The sequence below is a fragment of the Chroicocephalus ridibundus genome, chromosome 12 (genome assembly GCF_963924245.1).
Source record: "Chroicocephalus ridibundus chromosome 12, bChrRid1.1, whole genome shotgun sequence".
NCBI classification, from domain to species: domain Eukaryota; kingdom Metazoa; phylum Chordata; class Aves; order Charadriiformes; family Laridae; genus Chroicocephalus; species Chroicocephalus ridibundus.
In genome coordinates, this window is record NC_086295.1 from 20,716,757 (window position 1) to 20,734,297 (window position 17,541).

A 17,541-nucleotide genomic window follows, 5' to 3' on the forward strand; every position below is an offset into this window, starting at 1 on the left:
GATAATCAGAGCAATTCTCAGAGACACTGAGAACAAGCTCGACAATTCCCTCCTGGCACTTTCCCTGTAGGAGATACCGCAAGACGTTTCTGTACATTGGGCACAGCGCTCTGCACGGTGTTAGCAGAGACTTTCCCGGGACAGTGAAACCCTATGTCAGAGACACTGAGAAGAAGCCCCAATGTTCCCTCCAGGCACTTTCAGTGTGGGTGCCTTCTCCACGTGGTTCCTGGTTTCACTGCGGCTCTGAAGAGAATGTTAGCAAAGAGGTAACCGGGACAGTGAAAACAGTACTCAAAGACAGGGAGAGCAAGCTCTCTCTTAGCACTTCCGATGTGGGACATACGGCGAGATGTTTGCTGCTTTTGCGTTTGGCTGTTGGGAGATTTACAGCACAAAGATATCTAGTTGATTTGAAGCAGTTCCGAGAAAGTCTAAACATAATCCCCACGTCTCCCTCCTGGCACTTTCCATGTGGGAGATCTAGCAGGATGTATATTGGTTTTGAGGACAACTCAATGGACAGTGTAGGGAGAAAAGGTCCTGGCTCCTTGAATGCCGTTTCTGGAGACACTGCGATCAATGTGGGAGATATGTCAAGATGTGTGTTTGTTTTGAGGACGTCTCTCTGGAGAGTCTTAGCAAAGAGGTCACACAGATAATCAGAGCAATTCTCAGAGACACTGAGAACAAGCTCGACAATTCCCTCCTGGCACTTTCCCTGTAGGAGATACCGCAAGACGTTTCTGTACATTGGGCACAGCGCTCTGCACGGTGTTAGCAGAGACTTTCCCGGGACAGTGAAACCCTATGTCAGAGACACTGAGAAGAAGCCCCAATGTTCCCTCCAGGCACTTTCAGTGTGGGTGCCTTCTCCACGTGGTTCCTGGTTTCACTGCGGCTCTGAAGAGAATGTTAGCAAAGAGGTAACCGGGACAGTGAAAACAGTACTCAAAGACAGGGAGAGCAAGCTCTCTCTTAGCACTTCCGATGTGGGACATACAGCGAGATGTTTGCTGCTTTTGCGTTTGGCTGTTGGGAGATTTACAGCACAAAGATATCTAGTTGATTTGAAGCAGTTCCGAGAAAGTCTAAACATAATCCCCACTTCTCCCTCCTGGCACTTTCCATGTGGGAGATCTAGCAGGATTTATATTGGTTTTGAGGACAACTCAATGGACAGTGTAGGGAGAAAAGGTCCTGGCTCCTTGAATGCCGTTCCTGGAGACACTGCGATCAATGTGGGAGATATGTCAAGATGTGTGTTTGTTTTGAGGACGTCTCTCTGGAGAGTCTTAGCAAAGAGGTCACACAGATAATCAGAGCAATTCTCAGAGACACTGAGAACAAGCTCGACAATTCCCTCCTGGCACTTTCCCTGTAGGAGATACCGCAAGACGTTTCTGTACATTGGGCACAGCGCTCTGCACGGTGTTAGCAGAGACTTTCCCGGGACAGTGAAACCCTATGTCAGAGACACTGAGAAGAAGCCCCAATGTTCCCTCCAGGCACTTTCAGTGTGGGTGCCTTCTCCACGTGGTTCCTGGTTTCACTGCGGCTCTGAAGAGAATGTTAGCAAAGAGGTAACCGGGACAGTGAAAACAGTACTCAAAGACAGGGAGAGCAAGCTCTCTCTTAGCACTTTGGATGTGGGACATACAGCGAGATGTTTGCTGCTTTTGCGTTTGGCTGTTGGGAGATTTACAGCACAAAGATATCTAGTTGATTTGAAGCAGTTCCGAGAAAGTCTAAACATAATCCCCACTTCTCCCTCCTGGCACTTTCCATGTGGGAGATCTAGCAGGATGTATATTGGTTTTGAGGACAACTCAATGGACAGTGTAGGGAGAAAAGGTCCTGGCTCCTTGAATGCCGTTTCTGGAGACACTGCGATCAATGTGGGAGATATGTCAAGATGTGTGTTTGTTTTGAGGACGTCTCTCTGGAGAGTCTTAGCAAAGAGGTCACACAGATAATCAGAGCAATTCTCAGAGACACTGAGAACAAGCTCGACAATTCCCTCCTGGCACTTTCCCTGTAGGAGATACCGCAAGACGTTTCTGTACATTGGGCACAGCGCTCTGCACGGTGTTAGCAGAGACTTTCCCGGGACAGTGAAACCCTATGTCAGAGACACTGAGAAGAAGCCCCAATGTTCCCTCCAGGCACTTTCAGTGTGGGTGCCTTCTCCACGTGGTTCCTGGTTTCACTGCGGCTCTGAAGAGAATGTTAGCAAAGAGGTAACCGGGACAGTGAAAACAGTACTCAAAGACAGGGAGAGCAAGCTCTCTCTTAGCACTTTGGATGTGGGACATACAGCGAGATGTTTGCTGCTTTTGCGTTTGGCTGTTGGGAGATTTACAGCACAAAGATATCTAGTTGATTTGAAGCAGTTCCGAGAAAGTCTAAACATAATCCCCACTTCTCCCTCCTGGCACTTTCCATGTGGGAGATATAGCAGGATGTATATTGGTTTTGAGGACAACTCAATGGACAGTGTAGGGAGAAAAGGTCCTGGCTCCTTGAATGCCGTTTCTGGAGACACTGCGATCAATGTGGGAGATATGTCAAGATGTGTGTTTGTTTTGAGGACGTCTCTCTGGAGAGTCTTAGCAAAGAGGTCACACAGATAATCAGAGCAATTCTCAGAGACACTGAGAACAAGCTCGACAATTCCCTCCTGGCACTTTCCCTGTAGGAGATACCGCAAGACGTTTCTGTACATTGGGCACAGCGCTCTGCACGGTGTTAGCAGAGACTTTCCCGGGACAGTGAAACCCTATGTCAGAGACACTGAGAAGAAGCCCCAATGTTCCCTCCAGGCACTTTCAGTGTGGGTGCCTTCTCCACGTGGTTCCTGGTTTCACTGCGGCTCTGAAGAGAATGTTAGCAAAGAGGTAACCGGGACAGTGAAAACAGTACTCAAAGACAGGGAGAGCAAGCTCTCTCTTAGCACTTCCGATGTGGGACATACAGCGAGATGTTTGCTGCGTTTGCGTTTGGCTGTTGGGAGATTTACAGCACAAAGATATCTAGTTGATTTGAAGCAGTTCCGAGAAAATCTAAACATAATCCCCACTTCTCCCTCCTGGCACTTTCCATGTGGGAGATCTAGCAGGATGTATATTGGTTTTGAGGACAACTCAATGGACAGTGTAGGGAGAAAAGGTCCTGGCTCCTTGAATGCCGTTCCTGGAGACACTGCGATCAATGTGGGAGATATGTCAAGATGTGTGTTTGTTTTGAGGACGTCTCTCTGGAGAGTCTTAGCAAAGAGGTCACACAGATAATCAGAGCAATTCTCAGAGACACTGAGAACAAGCTCGACAATTCCCTCCTGGCACTTTCCCTGTAGGAGATACCGCAAGACGTTTCTGTACATTGGGCACAGCGCTCTGCACGGCGTTAGCAGAGACTTTCCCGGGACAGTGAAACCCTATGTCAGAGACACTGAGAAGAAGCCCCAATGTTCCCTCCAGGCACTTTCAGTGTGGGTGCCTTCTCCACGTGGTTCCTGGTTTCACTGCGGCTCTGAAGAGAATGTTAGCAAAGAGGTAACCGGGACAGTGAAAACAGTACTCAAAGACAGGGAGAGCAAGCTCTCTCTTAGCACTTCCGATGTGGGACATACGGCGAGATGTTTGCTGCTTTTGCGTTTGGCTGTTGGGAGATTTACAGCACAAAGATATCTAGTTGATTTGAAGCAGTTCCGAGAAAGTCTAAACATAATCCGCACTTCTCCCTCCTGGCACTTTCCATGTGGGAGATCTAGCAGGATGTATATTGGTTTTGAGGACAACTCAATGGACAGTGTAGGGAGAAAAGGTCCTGGCTCCTTGAATGCCGTTTCTGGAGACACTGCGATCAATGTGGGAGATATGTCAAGATGTGTGTTTGTTTTGAGGACGTCTCTCTGGAGAGTCTTAGCAAAGAGGTCACACAGATAATCAGAGCAATTCTCAGAGACACTGAGAACAAGCTCGACAATTCCCTCCTGGCACTTTCCCTGTAGGAGATACCGCAAGACGTTTCTGTACATTGGGCACAGCGCTCTGCACGGTGTTAGCAGAGACTTTCCCGGGACAGTGAAACCCTATGTCAGAGACACTGAGAAGAAGCCCCAATGTTCCCTCCAGGCACTTTCAGTGTGGGTGCCTTCTCCACGTGGTTCCTGGTTTCACTGCGGCTCTGAAGAGAATGTTAGCAAAGAGGTAACCGGGACAGTGAAAACAGTACTCAAAGACAGGGAGAGCAAGCTCTCTCTTAGCACTTCCGATGTGGGACATACAGCGAGATGTTTGCTGCTTTTGCGTTTGGCTGTTGGGAGATTTACAGCACAAAGATATCTAGTTGATTTGAAGCAGTTCCGAGAAAGTCTAAACATAATCCCCACTTCTCCCTCCTGGCACTTTCCATGTGGGAGATCTAGCAGGATGTATATTGGTTTTGAGGACAACTCAATGGACAGTGTAGGGAGAAAAGGTCCTGGCTCCTTGAATGCCGTTTCTGGAGACACTGCGATCAATGTGGGAGATATGTCAAGATGTGTGTTTGTTTTGAGGACGTCTCTCTGGAGAGTCTTAGCAAAGAGGTCACACAGATAATCAGAGCAATTCTCAGAGACACTGAGAACAAGCTCGACAATTCCCTCCTGGCACTTTCCCTGTAGGAGATACCGCAAGACGTTTCTGTACATTGGGCACAGCGCTCTGCACGGTGTTAGCAGAGACTTTCCCGGGACAGTGAAACCCTATGTCAGAGACACTGAGAAGAAGCCCCAATGTTCCCTCCAGGCACTTTCAGTGTGGGTGCCTTCTCCACGTGGTTCCTGGTTTCACTGCGGCTCTGAAGAGAATGTTAGCAAAGAGGTAACCGGGACAGTGAAAACAGTACTCAAAGACAGGGAGAGCAAGCTCTCTCTTAGCACTTTGGATGTGGGACATACAGCGAGATGTTTGCTGCTTTTGCGTTTGGCTGTTGGGAGATTTACAGCACAAAGATATCTAGTTGATTTGAAGCAGTTCCGAGAAAGTCTAAACATAATCCCCACTTCTCCCTCCTGGCACTTTCCATGTGGGAGATCTAGCAGGATGTATATTGGTTTTGAGGACAACTCAATGGACAGTGTAGGGAGAAAAGGTCCTGGCTCCTTGAATGCCGTTCCTGGAGACACTGCGATCAATGTGGGAGATATGTCAAGATGTGTGTTTGTTTTGAGGACGTCTCTCTGGAGAGTCTTAGCAAAGAGGTCACACAGATAATCAGAGCAATTCTCAGAGACACTGAGAACAAGCTCGACAATTCCCTCCTGGCACTTTCCCTGTAGGAGATACCGCAAGACGTTTCTGTACATTGGGCACAGCGCTCTGCACGGTGTTAGCAGAGACTTTCCCGGGACAGTGAAACCCTATGTCAGAGACACTGAGAAGAAGCCCCAATGTTCCCTCCAGGCACTTTCAGTGTGGGTGCCTTCTCCACGTGGTTCCTGGTTTCACTGCGGCTCTGAAGAGAATGTTAGCAAAGAGGTAACCGGGACAGTGAAAACAGTACTCAAAGACAGGGAGAGCAAGCTCTCTCTTAGCACTTTGGATGTGGGACATACAGCGAGATGTTTGCTGCTTTTGCGTTTGGCTGTTGGGAGATTTACAGCACAAAGATATCTAGTTGATTTGAAGCAGTTCCGAGAAAGTCTAAACATAATCCCCACTTCTCCCTCCTGGCACTTTCCATGTGGGAGATATAGCAGGATGTATATTGGTTTTGAGGACAACTCAATGGACAGTGTAGGGAGAAAAGGTCCTGGCTCCTTGAATGCCGTTTCTGGAGACACTGCGATCAATGTGGGAGATATGTCAAGATGTGTGTTTGTTTTGAGGACGTCTCTCTGGAGAGTCTTAGCAAAGAGGTCACACAGATAATCAGAGCAATTCTCAGAGACACTGAGAACAAGCTCGACAATTCCCTCCTGGCACTTTCCCTGTAGGAGATACCGCAAGACGTTTCTGTACATTGGGCACAGCGCTCTGCACGGTGTTAGCAGAGACTTTCCCGGGACAGTGAAACCCTATGTCAGAGACACTGAGAAGAAGCCCCAATGTTCCCTCCAGGCACTTTCAGTGTGGGTGCCTTCTCCACGTGGTTCCTGGTTTCACTGCGGCTCTGAAGAGAATGTTAGCAAAGAGGTAACCGGGACAGTGAAAACAGTACTCAAAGACAGGGAGAGCAAGCTCTCTCTTAGCACTTTGGATGTGGGACATACAGCGAGATGTTTGCTGCTTTTGCGTTTGGCTGTTGGGAGATTTACAGCACAAAGATATCTAGTTGATTTGAAGCAGTTCCGAGAAAGTCTAAACATAATCCCCACTTCTCCCTCCTGGCACTTTCCATGTGGGAGATATAGCAGGATGTATATTGGTTTTGAGGACAACTCAATGGACAGTGTAGGGAGAAAAGGTCCTGGCTCCTTGAATGCCGTTTCTGGAGACACTGCGATCAATGTGGGAGATATGTCAAGATGTGTGTTTGTTTTGAGGACGTCTCTCTGGAGAGTCTTAGCAAAGAGGTCACACAGATAATCAGAGCAATTCTCAGAGACACTGAGAACAAGCTCGACAATTCCCTCCTGGCACTTTCCCTGTAGGAGATACCGCAAGACGTTTCTGTACATTGGGCACAGCGCTCTGCACGGCGTTAGCAGAGACTTTCCCGGGACAGTGAAACCCTATGTCAGAGACACTGAGAAGAAGCCCCAATGTTCCCTCCAGGCACTTTCAGTGTGGGTGCCTTCTCCACGTGGTTCCTGGTTTCACTGCGGCTCTGAAGAGAATGTTAGCAAAGAGGTAACCGGGACAGTGAAAACAGTACTCAAAGACAGGGAGAGCAAGCTCTCTCTTAGCACTTCCGATGTGGGACATACAGCGAGATGTTTGCTGCGTTTGCGTTTGGCTGTTGGGAGATTTACAGCACAAAGATATCTAGTTGATTTGAAGCAGTTCCGAGAAAATCTAAACATAATCCCCACTTCTCCCTCCTGGCACTTTCCATGTGGGAGATCTAGCAGGATGTATATTGGTTTTGAGGACAACTCAATGGACAGTGTAGGGAGAAAAGGTCCTGGCTCCTTGAATGCCGTTCCTGGAGACACTGCGATCAATGTGGGAGATATGTCAAGATGTGTGTTTGTTTTGAGGACGTCTCTCTGGAGAGTCTTAGCAAAGAGGTCACACAGATAATCAGAGCAATTCTCAGAGACACTGAGAACAAGCTCGACAATTCCCTCCTGGCACTTTCCCTGTAGGAGATACCGCAAGACGTTTCTGTACATTGGGCACAGCGCTCTGCACGGCGTTAGCAGAGACTTTCCCGGGACAGTGAAACCCTATGTCAGAGACACTGAGAAGAAGCCCCAATGTTCCCTCCAGGCACTTTCAGTGTGGGTGCCTTCTCCACGTGGTTCCTGGTTTCACTGCGGCTCTGAAGAGAATGTTAGCAAAGAGGTAACCGGGACAGTGAAAACAGTACTCAAAGACAGGGAGAGCAAGCTCTCTCTTAGCACTTCCGATGTGGGACATACGGCGAGATGTTTGCTGCTTTTGCGTTTGGCTGTTGGGAGATTTACAGCACAAAGATATCTAGTTGATTTGAAGCAGTTCCGAGAAAGTCTAAACATAATCCGCACTTCTCCCTCCTGGCACTTTCCATGTGGGAGATCTAGCAGGATGTATATTGGTTTTGAGGACAACTCAATGGACAGTGTAGGGAGAAAAGGTCCTGGCTCCTTGAATGCCGTTTCTGGAGACACTGCGATCAATGTGGGAGATATGTCAAGATGTGTGTTTGTTTTGAGGACGTCTCTCTGGAGAGTCTTAGCAAAGAGGTCACACAGATAATCAGAGCAATTCTCAGAGACACTGAGAACAAGCTCGACAATTCCCTCCTGGCACTTTCCCTGTAGGAGATACCGCAAGACGTTTCTGTACATTGGGCACAGCGCTCTGCACGGTGTTAGCAGAGACTTTCCCGGGACAGTGAAACCCTATGTCAGAGACACTGAGAAGAAGCCCCAATGTTCCCTCCAGGCACTTTCAGTGTGGGTGCCTTCTCCACGTGGTTCCTGGTTTCACTGCGGCTCTGAAGAGAATGTTAGCAAAGAGGTAACCGGGACAGTGAAAACAGTACTCAAAGACAGGGAGAGCAAGCTCTCTCTTAGCACTTCCGATGTGGGACATACAGCGAGATGTTTGCTGCTTTTGCGTTTGGCTGTTGGGAGATTTACAGCACAAAGATATCTAGTTGATTTGAAGCAGTTCCGAGAAAGTCTAAACATAATCCCCACTTCTCCCTCCTGGCACTTTCCATGTGGGAGATCTAGCAGGATGTATATTGGTTTTGAGGACAACTCAATGGACAGTGTAGGGAGAAAAGGTCCTGGCTCCTTGAATGCCGTTTCTGGAGACACTGCGATCAATGTGGGAGATATGTCAAGATGTGTGTTTGTTTTGAGGACGTCTCTCTGGAGAGTCTTAGCAAAGAGGTCACACAGATAATCAGAGCAATTCTCAGAGACACTGAGAACAAGCTCGACAATTCCCTCCTGGCACTTTCCCTGTAGGAGATACCGCAAGACGTTTCTGTACATTGGGCACAGCGCTCTGCACGGTGTTAGCAGAGACTTTCCCGGGACAGTGAAACCCTATGTCAGAGACACTGAGAAGAAGCCCCAATGTTCCCTCCAGGCACTTTCAGTGTGGGTGCCTTCTCCACGTGGTTCCTGGTTTCACTGCGGCTCTGAAGAGAATGTTAGCAAAGAGGTAACCGGGACAGTGAAAACAGTACTCAAAGACAGGGAGAGCAAGCTCTCTCTTAGCACTTTGGATGTGGGACATACAGCGAGATGTTTGCTGCTTTTGCGTTTGGCTGTTGGGAGATTTACAGCACAAAGATATCTAGTTGATTTGAAGCAGTTCCGAGAAAGTCTAAACATAATCCCCACTTCTCCCTCCTGGCACTTTCCATGTGGGAGATCTAGCAGGATGTATATTGGTTTTGAGGACAACTCAATGGACAGTGTAGGGAGAAAAGGTCCTGGCTCCTTGAATGCCGTTCCTGGAGACACTGCGATCAATGTGGGAGATATGTCAAGATGTGTGTTTGTTTTGAGGACGTCTCTCTGGAGAGTCTTAGCAAAGAGGTCACACAGATAATCAGAGCAATTCTCAGAGACACTGAGAACAAGCTCGACAATTCCCTCCTGGCACTTTCCCTGTAGGAGATACCGCAAGACGTTTCTGTACATTGGGCACAGCGCTCTGCACGGTGTTAGCAGAGACTTTCCCGGGACAGTGAAACCCTATGTCAGAGACACTGAGAAGAAGCCCCAATGTTCCCTCCAGGCACTTTCAGTGTGGGTGCCTTCTCCACGTGGTTCCTGGTTTCACTGCGGCTCTGAAGAGAATGTTAGCAAAGAGGTAACCGGGACAGTGAAAACAGTACTCAAAGACAGGGAGAGCAAGCTCTCTCTTAGCACTTCCGATGTGGGACATACAGCGAGATGTTTGCTGCTTTTGCGTTTGGCTGTTGGGAGATTTACAGCACAAAGATATCTAGTTGATTTGAAGCAGTTCCGAGAAAGTCTAAACATAATCCCCACTTCTCCCTCCTGGCACTTTCCATGTGGGAGATCTAGCAGGATGTATATTGGTTTTGAGGACAACTCAATGGACAGTGTAGGGAGAAAAGGTCCTGGCTCCTTGAATGCCGTTTCTGGAGACACTGCGATCAATGTGGGAGATATGTCAAGATGTGTGTTTGTTTTGAGGACGTCTCTCTGGAGAGTCTTAGCAAAGAGGTCACACAGATAATCAGAGCAATTCTCAGAGACACTGAGAACAAGCTCGACAATTCCCTCCTGGCACTTTCCCTGTAGGAGATACCGCAAGACGTTTCTGTACATTGGGCACAGCGCTCTGCACGGTGTTAGCAGAGACTTTCCCGGGACAGTGAAACCCTATGTCAGAGACACTGAGAAGAAGCCCCAATGTTCCCTCCAGGCACTTTCAGTGTGGGTGCCTTCTCCACGTGGTTCCTGGTTTCACTGCGGCTCTGAAGAGAATGTTAGCAAAGAGGTAACCGGGACAGTGAAAACAGTACTCAAAGACAGGGAGAGCAAGCTCTCTCTTAGCACTTTGGATGTGGGACATACAGCGAGATGTTTGCTGCTTTTGCGTTTGGCTGTTGGGAGATTTACAGCACAAAGATATCTAGTTGATTTGAAGCAGTTCCGAGAAAGTCTAAACATAATCCCCACTTCTCCCTCCTGGCACTTTCCATGTGGGAGATCTAGCAGGATGTATATTGGTTTTGAGGACAACTCAATGGACAGTGTAGGGAGAAAAGGTCCTGGCTCCTTGAATGCCGTTCCTGGAGACACTGCGATCAATGTGGGAGATATGTCAAGATGTGTGTTTGTTTTGAGGACGTCTCTCTGGAGAGTCTTAGCAAAGAGGTCACACAGATAATCAGAGCAATTCTCAGAGACACTGAGAACAAGCTCGACAATTCCCTCCTGGCACTTTCCCTGTAGGAGATACCGCAAGACGTTTCTGTACATTGGGCACAGCGCTCTGCACGGTGTTAGCAGAGACTTTCCCGGGACAGTGAAACCCTATGTCAGAGACACTGAGAAGAAGCCCCAATGTTCCCTCCAGGCACTTTCAGTGTGGGTGCCTTCTCCACGTGGTTCCTGGTTTCACTGCGGCTCTGAAGAGAATGTTAGCAAAGAGGTAACCGGGACAGTGAAAACAGTACTCAAAGACAGGGAGAGCAAGCTCTCTCTTAGCACTTCCGATGTGGGACATACAGCGAGATGTTTGCTGCTTTTGCGTTTGGCTGTTGGGAGATTTACAGCACAAAGATATCTAGTTGATTTGAAGCAGTTCCGAGAAAGTCTAAACATAATCCCCACTTCTCCCTCCTGGCACTTTCCATGTGGGAGATATAGCAGGATGTATATTGGTTTTGAGGACAACTCAATGGACAGTGTAGGGAGAAAAGGTCCTGGCTCCTTGAATGCCGTTTCTGGAGACACTGCGATCAATGTGGGAGATATGTCAAGATGTGTGTTTGTTTTGAGGACGTCTCTCTGGAGAGTCTTAGCAAAGAGGTCACACAGATAATCAGAGCAATTCTCAGAGACACTGAGAACAAGCTCGACAATTCCCTCCTGGCACTTTCCCTGTAGGAGATACCGCAAGACGTTTCTGTACATTGGGCACAGCGCTCTGCACGGTGTTAGCAGAGACTTTCCCGGGACAGTGAAACCCTATGTCAGAGACACTGAGAAGAAGCCCCAATGTTCCCTCCAGGCACTTTCAGTGTGGGTGCCTTCTCCACGTGGTTCCTGGTTTCACTGCGGCTCTGAAGAGAATGTTAGCAAAGAGGTAACCGGGACAGTGAAAACAGTACTCAAAGACAGGGAGAGCAAGCTCTCTCTTAGCACTTTGGATGTGGGACATACAGCGAGATGTTTGCTGCTTTTGCGTTTGGCTGTTGGGAGATTTACAGCACAAAGATATCTAGTTGATTTGAAGCAGTTCCGAGAAAGTCTAAACATAATCCCCACTTCTCCCTCCTGGCACTTTCCATGTGGGAGATATAGCAGGATGTATATTGGTTTTGAGGACAACTCAATGGACAGTGTAGGGAGAAAAGGTCCTGGCTCCTTGAATGCCGTTTCTGGAGACACTGCGATCAATGTGGGAGATATGTCAAGATGTGTGTTTGTTTTGAGGACGTCTCTCTGGAGAGTCTTAGCAAAGAGGTCACACAGATAATCAGAGCAATTCTCAGAGACACTGAGAACAAGCTCGACAATTCCCTCCTGGCACTTTCCCTGTAGGAGATACCGCAAGACGTTTCTGTACATTGGGCACAGCGCTCTGCACGGTGTTAGCAGAGACTTTCCCGGGACAGTGAAACCCTATGTCAGAGACACTGAGAAGAAGCCCCAATGTTCCCTCCAGGCACTTTCAGTGTGGGTGCCTTCTCCACGTGGTTCCTGGTTTCACTGCGGCTCTGAAGAGAATGTTAGCAAAGAGGTAACCGGGACAGTGAAAACAGTACTCAAAGACAGGGAGAGCAAGCTCTCTCTTAGCACTTCCGATGTGGGACATACAGCGAGATGTTTGCTGCGTTTGCGTTTGGCTGTTGGGAGATTTACAGCACAAAGATATCTAGTTGATTTGAAGCAGTTCCGAGAAAATCTAAACATAATCCCCACTTCTCCCTCCTGGCACTTTCCATGTGGGAGATCTAGCAGGATGTATATTGGTTTTGAGGACAACTCAATGGACAGTGTAGGGAGAAAAGGTCCTGGCTCCTTGAATGCCGTTCCTGGAGACACTGCGATCAATGTGGGAGATATGTCAAGATGTGTGTTTGTTTTGAGGACGTCTCTCTGGAGAGTCTTAGCAAAGAGGTCACACAGATAATCAGAGCAATTCTCAGAGACACTGAGAACAAGCTCGACAATTCCCTCCTGGCACTTTCCCTGTAGGAGATACCGCAAGACGTTTCTGTACATTGGGCACAGCGCTCTGCACGGCGTTAGCAGAGACTTTCCCGGGACAGTGAAACCCTATGTCAGAGACACTGAGAAGAAGCCCCAATGTTCCCTCCAGGCACTTTCAGTGTGGGTGCCTTCTCCACGTGGTTCCTGGTTTCACTGCGGCTCTGAAGAGAATGTTAGCAAAGAGGTAACCGGGACAGTGAAAACAGTACTCAAAGACAGGGAGAGCAAGCTCTCTCTTAGCACTTCCGATGTGGGACATACGGCGAGATGTTTGCTGCTTTTGCGTTTGGCTGTTGGGAGATTTACAGCACAAAGATATCTAGTTGATTTGAAGCAGTTCCGAGAAAGTCTAAACATAATCCGCACTTCTCCCTCCTGGCACTTTCCATGTGGGAGATCTAGCAGGATGTATATTGGTTTTGAGGACAACTCAATGGACAGTGTAGGGAGAAAAGGTCCTGGCTCCTTGAATGCCGTTTCTGGAGACACTGCGATCAATGTGGGAGATATGTCAAGATGTGTGTTTGTTTTGAGGACGTCTCTCTGGAGAGTCTTAGCAAAGAGGTCACACAGATAATCAGAGCAATTCTCAGAGACACTGAGAACAAGCTCGACAATTCCCTCCTGGCACTTTCCCTGTAGGAGATACCGCAAGACGTTTCTGTACATTGGGCACAGCGCTCTGCACGGTGTTAGCAGAGACTTTCCCGGGACAGTGAAACCCTATGTCAGAGACACTGAGAAGAAGCCCCAATGTTCCCTCCAGGCACTTTCAGTGTGGGTGCCTTCTCCACGTGGTTCCTGGTTTCACTGCGGCTCTGAAGAGAATGTTAGCAAAGAGGTAACCGGGACAGTGAAAACAGTACTCAAAGACAGGGAGAGCAAGCTCTCTCTTAGCACTTCCGATGTGGGACATACAGCGAGATGTTTGCTGCTTTTGCGTTTGGCTGTTGGGAGATTTACAGCACAAAGATATCTAGTTGATTTGAAGCAGTTCCGAGAAAGTCTAAACATAATCCCCACTTCTCCCTCCTGGCACTTTCCATGTGGGAGATCTAGCAGGATGTATATTGGTTTTGAGGACAACTCAATGGACAGTGTAGGGAGAAAAGGTCCTGGCTCCTTGAATGCCGTTTCTGGAGACACTGCGATCAATGTGGGAGATATGTCAAGATGTGTGTTTGTTTTGAGGACGTCTCTCTGGAGAGTCTTAGCAAAGAGGTCACACAGATAATCAGAGCAATTCTCAGAGACACTGAGAACAAGCTCGACAATTCCCTCCTGGCACTTTCCCTGTAGGAGATACCGCAAGACGTTTCTGTACATTGGGCACAGCGCTCTGCACGGTGTTAGCAGAGACTTTCCCGGGACAGTGAAACCCTATGTCAGAGACACTGAGAAGAAGCCCCAATGTTCCCTCCAGGCACTTTCAGTGTGGGTGCCTTCTCCACGTGGTTCCTGGTTTCACTGCGGCTCTGAAGAGAATGTTAGCAAAGAGGTAACCGGGACAGTGAAAACAGTACTCAAAGACAGGGAGAGCAAGCTCTCTCTTAGCACTTTGGATGTGGGACATACAGCGAGATGTTTGCTGCTTTTGCGTTTGGCTGTTGGGAGATTTACAGCACAAAGATATCTAGTTGATTTGAAGCAGTTCCGAGAAAGTCTAAACATAATCCCCACTTCTCCCTCCTGGCACTTTCCATGTGGGAGATCTAGCAGGATGTATATTGGTTTTGAGGACAACTCAATGGACAGTGTAGGGAGAAAAGGTCCTGGCTCCTTGAATGCCGTTCCTGGAGACACTGCGATCAATGTGGGAGATATGTCAAGATGTGTGTTTGTTTTGAGGACGTCTCTCTGGAGAGTCTTAGCAAAGAGGTCACACAGATAATCAGAGCAATTCTCAGAGACACTGAGAACAAGCTCGACAATTCCCTCCTGGCACTTTCCCTGTAGGAGATACCGCAAGACGTTTCTGTACATTGGGCACAGCGCTCTGCACGGTGTTAGCAGAGACTTTCCCGGGACAGTGAAACCCTATGTCAGAGACACTGAGAAGAAGCCCCAATGTTCCCTCCAGGCACTTTCAGTGTGGGTGCCTTCTCCACGTGGTTCCTGGTTTCACTGCGGCTCTGAAGAGAATGTTAGCAAAGAGGTAACCGGGACAGTGAAAACAGTACTCAAAGACAGGGAGAGCAAGCTCTCTCTTAGCACTTTGGATGTGGGACATACAGCGAGATGTTTGCTGCTTTTGCGTTTGGCTGTTGGGAGATTTACAGCACAAAGATATCTAGTTGATTTGAAGCAGTTCCGAGAAAGTCTAAACATAATCCCCACTTCTCCCTCCTGGCACTTTCCATGTGGGAGATATAGCAGGATGTATATTGGTTTTGAGGACAACTCAATGGACAGTGTAGGGAGAAAAGGTCCTGGCTCCTTGAATGCCGTTTCTGGAGACACTGCGATCAATGTGGGAGATATGTCAAGATGTGTGTTTGTTTTGAGGACGTCTCTCTGGAGAGTCTTAGCAAAGAGGTCACACAGATAATCAGAGCAATTCTCAGAGACACTGAGAACAAGCTCGACAATTCCCTCCTGGCACTTTCCCTGTAGGAGATACCGCAAGACGTTTCTGTACATTGGGCACAGCGCTCTGCACGGTGTTAGCAGAGACTTTCCCGGGACAGTGAAACCCTATGTCAGAGACACTGAGAAGAAGCCCCAATGTTCCCTCCAGGCACTTTCAGTGTGGGTGCCTTCTCCACGTGGTTCCTGGTTTCACTGCGGCTCTGAAGAGAATGTTAGCAAAGAGGTAACCGGGACAGTGAAAACAGTACTCAAAGACAGGGAGAGCAAGCTCTCTCTTAGCACTTTGGATGTGGGACATACAGCGAGATGTTTGCTGCTTTTGCGTTTGGCTGTTGGGAGATTTACAGCACAAAGATATCTAGTTGATTTGAAGCAGTTCCGAGAAAGTCTAAACATAATCCCCACTTCTCCCTCCTGGCACTTTCCATGTGGGAGATATAGCAGGATGTATATTGGTTTTGAGGACAACTCAATGGACAGTGTAGGGAGAAAAGGTCCTGGCTCCTTGAATGCCGTTTCTGGAGACACTGCGATCAATGTGGGAGATATGTCAAGATGTGTGTTTGTTTTGAGGACGTCTCTCTGGAGAGTCTTAGCAAAGAGGTCACACAGATAATCAGAGCAATTCTCAGAGACACTGAGAACAAGCTCGACAATTCCCTCCTGGCACTTTCCCTGTAGGAGATACCGCAAGACGTTTCTGTACATTGGGCACAGCGCTCTGCACGGTGTTAGCAGAGACTTTCCCGGGACAGTGAAACCCTATGTCAGAGACACTGAGAAGAAGCCCCAATGTTCCCTCCAGGCACTTTCAGTGTGGGTGCCTTCTCCACGTGGTTCCTGGTTTCACTGCGGCTCTGAAGAGAATGTTAGCAAAGAGGTAACCGGGACAGTGAAAACAGTACTCAAAGACAGGGAGAGCAAGCTCTCTCTTAGCACTTCCGATGTGGGACATACAGCGAGATGTTTGCTGCGTTTGCGTTTGGCTGTTGGGAGATTTACAGCACAAAGATATCTAGTTGATTTGAAGCAGTTCCGAGAAAATCTAAACATAATCCCCACTTCTCCCTCCTGGCACTTTCCATGTGGGAGATCTAGCAGGATGTATATTGGTTTTGAGGACAACTCAATGGACAGTGTAGGGAGAAAAGGTCCTGGCTCCTTGAATGCCGTTCCTGGAGACACTGCGATCAATGTGGGAGATATGTCAAGATGTGTGTTTGTTTTGAGGACGTCTCTCTGGAGAGTCTTAGCAAAGAGGTCACACAGATAATCAGAGCAATTCTCAGAGACACTGAGAACAAGCTCGACAATTCCCTCCTGGCACTTTCCCTGTAGGAGATACCGCAAGACGTTTCTGTACATTGGGCACAGCGCTCTGCACGGCGTTAGCAGAGACTTTCCCGGGACAGTGAAACCCTATGTCAGAGACACTGAGAAGAAGCCCCAATGTTCCCTCCAGGCACTTTCAGTGTGGGTGCCTTCTCCACGTGGTTCCTGGTTTCACTGCGGCTCTGAAGAGAATGTTAGCAAAGAGGTAACCGGGACAGTGAAAACAGTACTCAAAGACAGGGAGAGCAAGCTCTCTCTTAGCACTTCCGATGTGGGACATACAGCGAGATGTTTGCTGCTTTTGCGTTTGGCTGTTGGGAGATTTACAGCACAAAGATATCTAGTTGATTTGAAGCAGTTCCGAGAAAGTCTAAACATAATCCGCACTTCTCCCTCCTGGCACTTTCCATGTGGGAGATCTAGCAGGATGTATATTGGTTTTGAGGACAACTCAATGGACAGTGTAGGGAGAAAAGGTCCTGGCTCCTTGAATGCCGTTTCTGGAGACACTGCGATCAATGTGGGAGATATGTCAAGATGTGTGTTTGTTTTGAGGACGTCTCTCTGGAGAGTCTTAGCAAAGAGGTCACACAGATAATCAGAGCAATTCTCAGAGACACTGAGAACAAGCTCCACAATTCCCTCCTGGCACTTTCCCTGTAGGAGATACCGCAAGACGTTTCTGTACATTGGGCACAGCGCTCTGCACGGTGTTAGCAGAGACTTTCCCGGGACAGTGAAACCCTATGTCAGAGACACTGAGAAGAAGCCCCAATGTTCCCTCCAGGCACTTTCAGTGTGGGTGCCTTCTCCACGTGGTTCCTGGTTTCACTGCGGCTCTGAAGAGAATGTTAGCAAAGAGGTAACCGGGACAGTGAAAACAGTACTCAAAGACAGGGAGAGCAAGCTCTCTCTTAGCACTTTGGATGTGGGACATACAGCGAGATGTTTGCTGCTTTTGCGTTTGGCTGTTGGGAGATTTACAGCACAAAGATATCTAGTTGATTTGAAGCAGTTCCGAGAAAGTCTAAACATAATCCCCACTTCTCCCT